We start from the raw sequence: 13,496 nt of genomic DNA on the forward strand, positions 1-13,496 counted from the left end.
GATGATAGAGTTGCTCATGCCCCCCCCCCCCCCCCCCCCCCCCCCCCCCCCCCGCGACAAGCAGAGTTCCTGGAGGGAAGCGACCGTGTCTTGTCCATCTGTGGCTCCCCAGCATCTCACAGCACCCTGGCCCATAAGAGGGGCTCAATGAACATTTGTTGAAAATAATGTACTGTATATTGTCGTGTATAATGCACTCCCACGTATAATGTGCACCCACATTTTTGGCCCAAACTTTCAGGGGAAAAAATTTTTCGTTTTCATTTTTTAATTCAAATTTTTGTTTGTTTACATTTAGGTACTTGTTTCTTGTATTATAAAGGAATTTTAGCATTTATTTTTTTAACATATTATGGTATAAGAAGTTTTATGTAACAAATAATTGCAAAACACAAAAACAGATACAAGGTACAAGAAATTTTATGATAACAAATTTATGGTAACAAATTTGTGATATTTACACATCATAGAAGGCCAAGAACTCTTCGTCGTTACAAGTTCTTCCTAAGTTCAACAAAACTGATTGTCATATTCCAGGGTATTATTTTGCATACAGATATCATTATTAATTTCTAGAGTTACAGTTTTAACTCAAAAGCATAAATAAAAGAATTAAAAACAAGTATATAGCTATGAAATTAGTCCTACCCTTGTATAATGAGAGGTGTAAGTGGGCATCTGAGTGGACATTAGTTCATAAATAGTAACTTCAGGCGTATAAGTAAGGAAGAAGTAAAGTTCATTCTGCAAATATTGAACATCTATTATGTTCCAGGCACAGTTCCAGGTATGCATCCTTATTTTCACCTCACAAATTTGGGCAAAAAAGGACACATTATACATGGCAAAATACGGTAAGTGTGCTTTCTACTTACTAGGGAGTACCCAGGTTCCAAAGTAGGGAGAGTAGGACTTTGTCTTCTGACAATGACGTTTAGGATATTCGTATGTTGTCAGGCTGTCCCTACCAACCTCATAGAGTTATTGTTAAGATTCAATTAAATAATTATTTAGAAGGAATTTGCATTGTTTAACACACTATGAAAAAGAAAGCCTGATTATTAACTAACTCTCTGTTCATGTCCAGTGGGTAATGGTCCATTCTGAATGTCAGGAAGTCAGGAAATGCAGATTTAACAGCCACCAGCTAGCTACATGCTGTAAAAAAATGTCTGTCATCGCATTGGCATCTCCTGCTCTGAGACAATTTCCTCATTGCTGTGGCATTCTGCACAGCTGAAAGAACCACACCAAGAATGCTCAATTGAATTAATACTCACTTAAAATTAGTTTTATAAAACATGTCTTAAGTGGCTTCAGAGGTTCAAACAAAATTGCTTTTACAGGAATGAGAGAAAAGAGGCATCAGGAGTACAGTTGTACATACATGGGCTGTTATGAAGCTTCCTGATTTTGATAATATCCTACTGAGCTAACCAAATAGAGAACTTGGGAATGAATGAGATAAAACTGGTGTTTCAATGAAAATTATTAAATTGTAGCAAATTCATGAAATTTGATCCTAATTTTGACTGTTCTCATATTTTCTAAGTTCTCTAAAAGGTTACCCTACTTTGCCCCACTTGCTAACGAAAGATTGGGGAATTTCATTTGTAAGGAGTGATTTTCAAGCCCAACTATACAGTCTGGTGGCAGAGAAAATTATTTAACTGATGATGGCATAACATACAAAGCATCATAAAGAGTGAGGCTTTTGGCAACTTACAAGCGAAGGAAGGAAGAAAGGGAGGAAGGTAGGAAGAAAAAGGAAAAGAAAAAAGAAAACTAAAACTTGAAAGTCTATAGGGAGAGGATGACAGGAAACATGACCTGATTCCCCATCAATGAACAACGATATCCAAAAACTTTCACTGGAATAGATAAACTACATATTGAGTGTGTATGTGTGTGTGTGTGTGTGTGTGTGTGTGTGTGTGTCTACACACTCGTGCATGCTCATATGCATGTACTCAAAGTATAACAAGAAAGTTTCAAACTGTAGGGAAAGATCAGAACGACCTTCGCAACTCCTGACCTCATTTCATTCTTAGACCACAGTATGATGAATGCAGTGGTTTGGAGTTTTGGCCTGGAAGTCAAACTGCTTGGTTTGAATCCCAGTTCCTCTTTTTTTTTTTTTTTTTTTAACTTTTTATTTATTTTAAGTGTGTTTTTCCAGGATCCATCAGCTCCAAGTCAAGTAGTTGTTTCAATCTAGTTGTGGAGGGCACAGCTCCCAGTGGCCCATGTGGGAATTGAACTGGCAACCTTGTTGTTAAGAGCACCACACTCTGACAGACTAAGCCAACCAGCCACCCCAGTTCCATTTCTGACTGTGGTAGAGATCACTATTTGTCCTCCAGTATCCGTTCTCCCCTTCTTCCCTGAATGGCAAATGGACATGTGGCCAGAATAAAGACTACATTTCCAAGCCTCCTTTGCAAATAGATGTGGCCATGTGACCACATTCTGGCCAATGGAATATGAACACAACTTCCAGGTCATGCCCATAAAGTGGTGGCTGGATCCTACATTTCCTTTCTCTGTTGGAATGCAGTGACATTGCTCCATCTTTGACAAGGTGGAATAGGGTGGCCTGTAGGGAAGGCAGAGAAGCCTAAAAGAAGCAGTCTTGGGCCCGAACAAAGTTGACTGCCTTATCAGCCCTGGACTGCTCCTGATCAGACTGACATGACAGAAAATTACTATCTTGTCTAACCCATTATTGCTTTGGACCTTGTTAGTAGTCAAATTGATATCTATCAACTGAAAAATAATATTGACTAGGTGTTTTGTCACCAAAAAGGATTTATTTGGGAGAAGGAAAGGGTTGCAACCCAATGCATGCAGACATGGCAAGCCACGTGCCCTCTCTGGCCTGCCTGCCAAGGTGGAGGGGTATCATAGAAGAGAAAGGGAAATTAGAACCATAGAGCTTTATTATAAACATAGGGTTCTTCCTGCAGAGTTCTTGCATGTAGAGATAAATGTAGAGTGTGAGAACTTCCATAAGCCCTAGCTCCTCCCATAGACCTTCCCAACTGATTATGTTTGCTTAAAGTTCCAGTTAGTCTTTATCATATCCTAACAGAGTAACTGTGATTAAAAGCAAGGTACTTCATCTCCATGGACCTCAGTTTTCTCATCTATAAAATGTGAAAAATACAAACAATAACAACAACAGCAACAATTATAGCTTCCTCATAGGGAATAGGGAATGTCAAATGATTAGATGAGTTTCTGGCACACGACGAGTGTTAGCTATTATTATTAAAGTAAAATTATTGAATACTGATTACTATATGCATGGTGTGATAGTAGCCTCTGGCAGTTCTAAGTTCATCCCTTATTCAGCCATCCTTTTCTCATTGACATTTGAATATCTTTGTTTAACTATCAAACACCATTATAATTATGTTTGATGGGTATCAAGTTGTATCCCCTGAGCATTGCATGGTGTGTATTTTTAAACAGCTACCCTATATAGATTCCAGAATATGACTTTCATTACTTAAGACAATCCAGGAGATGCTTAAAGATAATCACGAAGGGTGGTATAGACTTGAGAGAATTCAGTGATGGGCAGCTTTGAAACTCCATTAAAATCAAGATTTATGTTTATAATAGGAAGCTGAGAGGTCACACAGATAAACTCATCATGTTCAGAATTGATTTCATCTCCCAGGCCCTTCCCAAACTCAATCCTCCCCCTTATTATCACAATATACTTTACCCACCAAAAGGAACTCAGCTCCAACCATTGAAATCCAAACCTATCTATGTCCCCAAGACCTTGGGGCGGAGCTACTTCTTGTTTGTACAGTGAGGTGGTGCTCCTCCCAAAGGCACCCTTCTTTGCAACCTGCAAAGAACTTACTAAAAGGAAACAGTGAGACCTAGAGCTTCTACTTTTAATGTAAGAGTTAATGTAACCTCCCCGCTGGACTCAAGGTGCGGACTGAAGTGGCTTGGCTGAGCTTGGCTGGCAGGAAAGAACAGCAGTGCCCCTGAAGAGGCTCAGAGTCAGAGTGGCGTTCTTTTCTGGAGAGCTGACTCTGGGAGCAGTGTCGTCCCAGAGCTGGTTGCCTGTGGTCCAGCCATCTGACCCCACTCGTGGGCCCAGGGAAAATGGCTACATGTGAACAGAAGTGTTAGTCACTGCGAATGTGGGCCCTCTTGGGTGTGGAGCAGTCACATAAAAGCATAGCACAGAGCCTGCACTTTCCACTGAATTCAGGGTCTCACCTGGATGTGTGGTGCTGGCCAGCATGTGTGCTCAATTACTGCAGTAGGTCCAGGGATGGAAGGGGCCTCCTGAAGAGATTAGGCCTTGCCTTAGCTGGATGGCCTTCTGCTTGGGACCCTTACATCTTAAGGCACTGCAGAGAAGGGCTTCTCAGTAGACATAATGGTAACCAGGACTGACTCCATAATACTGAACGAGCTCCGTAAGGGTTCCCTAAACTTATCCTAAGAAGAACCCCCAAGAAGAAAATGAAATAAAAAAAGGAAGAGAAGAATTATCATCATATTTGCTTGAATATACATTTAAAAATATCTCTGAGAGGATACATAAAAAAAATAGAAACAGTGGTTTTACTTTCTACAGGTCAGGGTGGGAATCGAGTGGATGGGGGATGGTGAGAGGAACACTCTTCACTATCTTCTTATACTTCTTAGATTTTTGAAGCATCTGTAAAACTGACTCAAAAAGTAAAGCAGAATAAATGAAAATAATAGTAAAATGAAAGGCCATGTCTTCAGATAATGTAGGCAGGTTAAGCAGGGGTGTGCTCGGGAAGAGGAAGGAGAAGGGGCACAGACACAGACCCCATTCCCATCGCAAGGCTGGTGCTCTCACAGCTTCGAGCAAGAAGTGAGCGTGGGAGGGCCAGCTGCCCTTCACGTCTGCAGGCTCACTCCACCTCACTATAAGTCCAAGATGAAAAGAAATGGGACCTCATTTTGGACCTCGATCTAGTACAATAGTTACACAATTATTATCTTGTCTCTGCTGCCTCATGAAATCCCTCTTGAATCTGGGCTTTCTCCATCTCGCAACTTGATTACTTCGACAACTTTCCAACTACAGTGGCCTCCTTGTGCCACACTTCTAATTCCTCAAATCCATCCACTAAACTTTAAATTTCTTTTTGGAAATGAAAACCTGATCCTGCCCCTCGAGGCTCCCTCCATGCTTAAAATCCTTCTGCAAAGGCCCATTGAGCACATGATAACATCTAAATTCCTTCTCTGTCCTCCCAGGATATTGTCACTCCCCACTTACCTTTGCTCTACCCACCCATGGCTGCTTGTGGTTTTCTGAATGGCCCATCCTGTCGTGCTTTGTGGCTTTGCATAGGTTGTTCCTTCGCCTGAAGTTCCCCTTTGTGTTTTGTCACCTGGAAAACTCGATTCTTCCCTCAGGATTTGGCGCAAATGCCATCTTGTTTCTGTGACCCACGATGACCCCTCTTTTTTCCCCCAACCCTGACCCCAGTCACCCCACAACACTTTGAACACATGCCTATTAACATTGTATTGCATCATCTGCATTTTTATTAGACTCTCAGCCTCATGAAAGCAGGAGTTATGACCTATTCATTTCTGTATTTCCAGCACTCAGAAGAAAGTTGGGATAGAAATGGATGAACAGTTTGCTCTGAATTAAATCCTTAGGATTGGATTTAAAACAACTGCTAAGGTACCCTGAGGTTAAACTTGCTTTCCAGAGTTCTATAAACTTGGCTCTGTCCCTGTCTAAATAACGATGAAGTTTAAACACTCCAATTGGCTCTGTCCCTGCCTAAACAATGATTGCAGTTGAAATTCCAGCCAGCAAAATGCCTAGCTCTTTTTTTTTTTTTTTTTTAATGCTTAAGTACTGGAAGGAGATGTGGCCTTATACCAAGGAGCACAGAGTAGTTGCATGCGCTATGTGAATGCTTTGAAAGTCAGGACATGTCACATTCCTTAGTAACAGCACAGTGATACTGTAGCAACAGGTAGGATCCAATAGCAGCCATGTGTGGACAGAGTCACCTCGGGGGAACCCCGAGTAGTGATGTTCTTGGTCCCAGCATGGGGAGCCAAGTGTGATTTTTGCATGGTACTCTTCTCTCTAGGGTAGTTGTAGTGAATGCTAATGAAATTGTAAACTACTGAAAGACTGAAGCCCACAAGACTTTTTGCATATTTTGGCCATTCCTTTGTAAATATATTTGGCCATTTCTTGGTAAAATATACATTATGAATTTTATCATTTTAACCATTTAAGGTATGTAATTCAATGGCATTAAGTACATTTACAATGTTGCATAACTACTATCCATTTCTACAACTTTTTCATCATTCCAAATAGAAACTCTGTACCTATTAAACTTCCCATTTACCCCCTCCCTCCAGCTCCTGATAACCTCCATTTTACTTTCTGTCTCTATGAATTTGCCTTTTCTAGGTACATCATACAAATGGAAACATATAATATTTGTCTTTTGGTGTTTGGCTAATTTCACTTAGCAAAATTTTTTTCAAGGTTCATCCATACTATGGCATGGATCAGGACACCATTCCTTTTGATGGCTGGATAATATTCCATGGCACGGATAGACCACCATTTGTTCATCTATTCACCTTTTGATGGCCATTTGGGTTGTTTCCATCTTTGGGCTATTGCGCATAATGCTGCTATGACCAATGATGTACCAGAATCTGAGTCCTTGCTTTTAATTCTTTGGGGTATATACCTAGAAGGAGAATTGCTGTAACATGTGATAATTCTGTTTAACTTTTTGAGGGACTGCCAGAGTGTTTTCCACAGCAGCTGCACCAGTTTATATTCCCACCAGCAAGGCACAAGGGGGAATACCTTTCTCCATACCTTTGCCAACACTTGTTTTCTTATTGCTGTTTTGTTTTTTGTAATAGCCATTCTAATGGTTTTTGTAGTTTTGATTTGATTTCCCTAGTGATGTGGGGCATCTTTTCCTGTGTTTGTTGACCATTTGTTTATCTTCTTTGAAGAAATGTCTATTCAAACCCTTTGCTCATTTTTTAATTGAATTTCTTTTTTCTTGTTGAGTTGTAGGAGTTCCTTCTATATTCTGTTTAATCCCTTATCAGATATATGATTTGCAAATATCTTTTAAACTTCATCCAAAAGAAAGGAGTAATATTATAATTAATAGCGGTCAAAGTGGTGATATCCCGCCTTTCAAATGCTAAAATGACACCTGTTGCCAGCTGGGAGACAAGCTTCCTTCCTGTCAGCACCTCGGAAATGGGGGCAAGTAACCACCAGCAACAGGTGGCAAGAATGACAGCCCAGCAGTGTTGGGGGAGGGGAAGGACCACCAGAGCTAGAGCCTTGTTTCAGGGACTTGGAGACCCTGGGTTCTCCTTCCCCACGCCCCCATTGCCATGGATGTTGACTGGGAATGCCCCTTCTGATTCTTCCTCCCAGTACCCACCAGAAACATCACTTACTGAGTTTACCACCTTGGGAGATCTTGTGTCAGCTCCTCCCCTCCCGACCCTGTTCCCCAACAGGGAGTCAAGCAGTTATTTCAGGCCAGGCTTTCTTTTTACTTTGTTTCTAGAGCCTCATTCACCTGAGGCTGACAATGGAGCAGGCAATCAAGTGGCTAAAAGGCCACAGCTCTCCAAAATAGAGCTGCGGCTAAGAACACGGGCGCAGGAGCCAGTCGTCGCGCCATGTTGGAGCTCAGTCTTTGAAGCCACTGTCTGCATCTGAATCCTGGATCCCCTGTTTATGAGCCCTGTGATCTTGGGAAACCACTTCTCTGTGCCTCATTCTTCTCAACTGCCAAAGGGGGATAATAATAGGATCCACATCAGAGGGCTGAGGTAAGGATTAATGAGATAGTTCCTGGAATGTGCTTAGACCAGGGATGGCACATTGTAAGGGCTTAATAAACCTTAGCTATTATTGCCCTCCCTCCCTCCGAGTTTCCTCTGAAGCTGTGGAATTGGCATGTTCCTGTGAGTGACCCCAAATGTTGCTCCTCCTATGATTTTCTGCCATGTGCCTTTCTTGGTGGCTGACTGCATGTGCTACAAATAGGCAATGGTGCCGCCAACGTGTCCAGCACCCATAGTCGATAATATTAGAAACTGAATCGTGGTGCCAGATTCAAAGCAAGAGGGTGTCCAGAGGAAGGTGGATCATTCAGAGCCACCCTGCGGAGAGTATTGACAATACTATGTGATGTTTTCCTTGACTGCCTAAAATAGCATCACGCTCACCTGGGAACATGATATCATTTCAGTGTTGCAGCCAAGAGCCAGTCATGGCAGCAGCAACCGAATCATGGATAGGCCTGGCATACCCAGGAAGGGATGCTTGAATGAACACTCTGACTCACTCCAGAATCACTGTGACAGGGCAGCTAAGAGCATGGGTTCTGGAGTCACAGTCTAGATTCCTAAGCTGGCTGTACTGCTTACTCATCAGCTGTGTAACATAACATAAGCAAATAGCTTAACCTCTCTGGGACCCAGTTGTCATCACTTGTAAAATGGACATGCTAGTATTACCTGCTTCATACAGTTTTATGATAGAAAGAGTCCACATGTGTACAGGACGTAGAACAACAGTGCCTGACATTTGGTAAGCACTCTCAAAAAAAGTGTATGTAATATTCGGGATTCATCAACCACCAAAAACACAGTAATGGAAGTGAAATGTAATAATCGAGGAGAGGCAGATAGGGAGAGTGACCCCCAGATCCATCAAGCAGTATGTGTGGCTATGCAGGGAGAAGATAGCTTGGTGCTATGCCCTGGTGTTGGCACTGAGTGACTCCTTCACTGTTACACAGAGACACCTGCAGCCCAGTGGGGTGGGGGCAGGAAGCTGAGGTGAGAAGGATATAGAACCCTCACTGGGGCTCTTTTAGGGAGGTGCCCTGGCGAGGAGCACTCATCACATTCAAAACATCTTGGAATGTTTGTATTTGCTCATGACTTAAGCAACATTGGCTGCTTTATTTTATTATTTATTTATTTATTTATTTATTTATTTATTTATTTACCAGCCTTTAGCTTGGAGGTTACGTTAAAATAAACTCCAAAACCCTTCCATGGCTCGCCATACCTCTGCAACTTCCAAACTGGGTTAGTATCAGGCAGTGTGGCCAACGGTACTGCCTTTTTATGCTTCTGTCAATTGAACTCAAAAAGTCTGAAAGTTTTAGCTAGAAATAAACGATAAAGATTTATGCAAGGGTCTTAGTTAGTTTGCACACTGGGAACACAACCAAACAAAAACCCAGAAGTGTTCCAAAGAAGAAAGAATAGTTAAAGAATTCTTATAGGCAAAAGTATACTCTTGAGAATTACCAGTCCTGTCTTCTTCGCCCTAGGATTGGTCCAGGATGGTTATCAGTCAGATGTCAGGTGGTCTGGATAATGGATGTCAGGTGACTGTCAGGTGGTCTGGATGAGTGAGCCCTTCAAGGGGCATAATCAGAATGTTATCTGGAAGTCTGATCCACAAGGCTCAGATGTATATCTACCTAGGCACTGACACCAGAATAGAAAGTTCAAAAAGTTTAAGTTTCCCAGCCAGTAAGAACAAGAACAGTCTTTCCTCATGCGTCAACCTTCATGTTAATAATTGTAGCAGCTCGGTTAAAGTGACTTCATTTCATATATTCCCTATCTTCACTCGTACTTCTAAACGGGCACGCAGGGTCTGCTGTTTGTGTTCCCACTCAGTGTCCCAGGAACACCTCCACTCCCCCACTGCATGCCCCACACTGGGGTTTCGAGGAGGTGAACTGCCAATTCTCAGGTTTCAAACCCTTTTGGTTTGGCATTTGGCAAGGCTCCCTTCCTGGCTCAACCGGCATTTCCTGGCGCCCACTCTTGTCGGCTTGAAGCAGCAGCAGGAGAGCGTGATGCTTAAAAGCACAGAAGCAGATGACAGTTCAAACCTGTACTTACTGGCTGTGTGAGTTTAGGCCAATGACTCTTTCAGAGCCTTAGTTTCCCCATCATCAAGAAGGGGAATCACCTGCCCTTTCCAGTGCTGTTGTGAGAATTACAGGAGATAAAGGAGCAGTGCTTAGCACGGACCTAGCAGAGTGAGCGCTAGATAAATGGGAGCTATTATTAGCAGGCATCTGATAGCTCAGCTAGGCCCTGCAGCTGCTCTTTTGAATCCCCACTCCTACTTCCTCCTTCCTCCCAGTCACCAGGTTTGAGCAGTATAATTAGCAATGTGTTGAAATTTGGGTGGGGCACAGGTATATGTAAAATTACAAACCAGTTTGTGACAAACCATTTCAGCTGCACAGATTGTAGGGCACCATTTGCTCCAGGCAACCAACTGTTGCTGTTTTGTGAAGTACTCTAAGTTGGGGGCAGGAGTGGGTACACCAGGCCGCCATGGTGGCAGAGAGGAACTGACTCTCCTTTTCACACGGGTGTGGGGACACCATGGCAAGGTCCCAGATGCTGGGCTCTGTTGTTAGCACATCTAGGAAAGAACTCTAATGGGAGCCACCCACGTGAAGAGGAGAGTCAGTCCCTCTCTGTTCTCTATGTTCCGACTGGATTACTTGTGAGGGCTGGGGACAATTGAGCCAGAAACAGGAGGTACCAGGATTTGTTGTTGGCACCAAGGAAACCACACTAAACTGCTCACTCTTGCAAAACAAAACAAAACACATAACAACAACAAACTTTGACCAGTATTAAGCAGAATGTTGACCTCTGAGGCGAGTTCACAGAACAGTTACTATAAGGGGGAGTGAGGTATTTGGTGACCTTTTACAGGACTGACATGAGCTCTACTTGTCTTCCAGTCAGAAACAAAACAAAACAACGAGATCTTGGATCCTCGAGCCCAATGGAAAACAGTCTTTGTCTCTTAGAGGTCAGCCTCTTCCCTTCTCTTCCGGCTAAGTTAATATCAAATGAAGGACACGAAAGGGTCAAAGGTGCCCATGCTTATCTCAGCCAAATCCAGGCTTTCCTTGCTGAAAGCAAGCTTTTAGAACAGGCCCCTCTTCACCAGTTGCAGGTGAACCAAAACATTCTCCCTGGAGTTCCCTGGGGCTGCTGAGCCCCTAAATGTCCTCTTTGGGAGACCAGGAAGTATGAGTCCCAGCCTCCCAGCTTTATGAGAGCTTGTGTAATGTGGTGTGTAGACTGCATCACACTTCCTGTATTGTGTTTGGAATCCAAACGGGAGCTTTCTGCTGAATGGGAGGGGGACAGAGTGAGAGGGAATGGGGGAACGGAGAAAAGGCAAAATTCCTGGTGGCATTTCTAAGTGGGGCTATGATTATTCATACACAGATATATTATCTGCCCTAAAAACTAAACTTGCGGAGGTGTTTTGGTCCTGATTAACCGTCCCTGAACTAGTCCTAAGAGAGTCCTTGGTATTGGTTTCTCTCTCTCTCTCTCTCTCTCTCTCTCTCTCTCTCTCTCTCTCTCTGTCTCTGTCTCTTACTTTCTTTCCCGTTCCCTTCATCTTTCCTAGTTCCTTCTCCTTTCCTCCCCTCCATGGACATTTTTGGAGGAAGGCAAATTGGCTTTATCAGCCAATTGCAGTGCTCGAATATGGAAGTAAAGATGGCGAGATATGCAAACCGTGCCATAGCTCCAAATCTCACATTCTCTGACAGCCACGCCTCAGAACAGAGCCTTCCCAGAAAAGCGAGAGAAGTCTTGAATGACTGGCTTGCGGGCTCTTCGTGTCTTAATCCTCAAGAGCACCAACTATCCCCAGGTCCCTTGGGGCTATCTCAGCTGCCCGTTTGACCCATCCCTCTCTGCTCTGTCCCTCCCACAGTCACCCAGCAGCGCCAGGGGTGTCCTCGAATGTTGACATTGGAGCAGTTAACCTCTCCCCGCCCACTACCCAAGATGCTGAAAGGAAAGAAGGCTAAGGGGAAGAAGGTGGCACCAGCCCCTGCTGTCCTGAAGATGCAGGAGGCCAAGAGGGTGGTAAATCCCGTTTGAGAAAAGACCCAAGATTTTTGGCATTGGACAGGACATCCAGTCCCAAAGGGACCTCACCCACTTTGTCAAATGACCCCCATACATTCGGCTGCAGAGGCCAAGAGCTATTCTCTATAAATGCCTGAAAGTGCCTCCTGCCATTAACCAGTTCACTCAGGCCTTGTACCGCCAGACAGCTGCTCATTTGCTGAAGCTGGCCCACAAGTACAGACCAGAGAAGAAGCAGCGATTGTTGGCTTGGGCTAAGAAAAACACTGCCAGCAAAGGGGATGTCCCCACCAAGAGGCCATCTGTCCTCGAGCAGGGGTTAATACTGTCACCCCTTTGGTAGAGCACAAGAAGACTCAGCTGGTAGTGACTGCATGTGATGTAGATTCCATCAAGCTGGTTGTCTTCCTGCCTGCCCTGTGCCATAAGATGGGGGTTCCCTACTGCATTATCAAGGGGAAGGCCAGGCTGGGGCGTCCAGTCCACAGGAAGACATGTAGGTTCTCACTGGTTAACTGGAAGGCAAAGAAGTGCTGGCCAAGCTGGAAGTTATCTGGACTAATTACATCACCAGATGCGCTGAGATCCCCGTCACTGGGGGAGGGTGGGAGGGCAACGTCCTTGACCCCAAATCGGTGGCTCGCATTGCCAAGCTGGAAAATGCAAAGGCTAAAGAACTGGCCACCAAGTTGGGCTGAGTGTACACTACTGAGTTTTCTATACATAAAATAAAAATTCTCCTTCAGCCAGTGTCGATGGGGCATTTGGGGTTGAAGTTCATTTGCCTTAAAAAAAAAAAAAAAAAGACTGTAGCAGTTACAACACCGTGGGTAAGTGTAAGTATATAAGGCCCCTGGGCCTGCAGCTCCCTAATGACCAGGCCATACATAACGGAGCCCAAAAGGACTAGGAAAGGAATCAAGGGAACCTCAGAGTCTCCACTTCCACAAACCCCTAGGTACCTTCTTTATGAGGCTGCGCTCCCTGCCTTGAGGTCAAAAATCAGTACACAAGAAAGCAAGACCTGGAATTTCCCTGGGGCTTCTCTTGGGTCACTCAGTCTGTCTTGCCTCAGCTTTGGAATTGAAGGGGAGGTACCAGAACAGTGGAAAATCCCTCCCCCCATACCTGGCCCTGCCCAAGAAGGAAAAAGCTTTCCTTCCTTTACATACAGGAGCTTTGAACGTAAGTGATTTTAGTTTATCTGTTTTCTTTGTTTTTCTGTGTGTGCATGGGAGACACACACACACAAAACCGGGAGGGTTATTGCTATTGCTATGGATTTTCTTTTCTTTTTTTTTCTTTTTTTTACAGTGAAACAAAGGCATAAAAGAACTCTAAACTTCGTTCAGAGGACCAAACTTGAACTTCAATCCTTGAAGGATTCCTGGAATACTGTTTAGGTGAGCAGAGAATCCTCACTTATCCCGCAGGGTGTTTGACCTTTGCTGCCCGGCCCCTCCACACATGCCAAATAGACAACGTGTCCTAACCCAGAAAGCTGAAAGTCTTGT

General features: G+C 43.8%; 1 pseudogene; it reads left to right on the forward strand.

Annotated features, from left to right (window-relative positions):
- The first annotated feature begins 11,898 nt into the window (after positions 1–11,898).
- On the forward strand, positions 11,899–12,680 carry LOC109434645 (large ribosomal subunit protein eL8 pseudogene; annotated as a pseudogene).
- The last annotated feature ends 816 nt before the right edge of the window (positions 12,681–13,496 follow it).

The sequence above is a fragment of the Rhinolophus sinicus genome, chromosome 6 (assembly GCF_057876585.1).
Source record: "Rhinolophus sinicus isolate RSI-liver-muscle chromosome 6, RSI-T2T, whole genome shotgun sequence".
Taxonomy (NCBI): domain Eukaryota; kingdom Metazoa; phylum Chordata; class Mammalia; order Chiroptera; family Rhinolophidae; genus Rhinolophus; species Rhinolophus sinicus.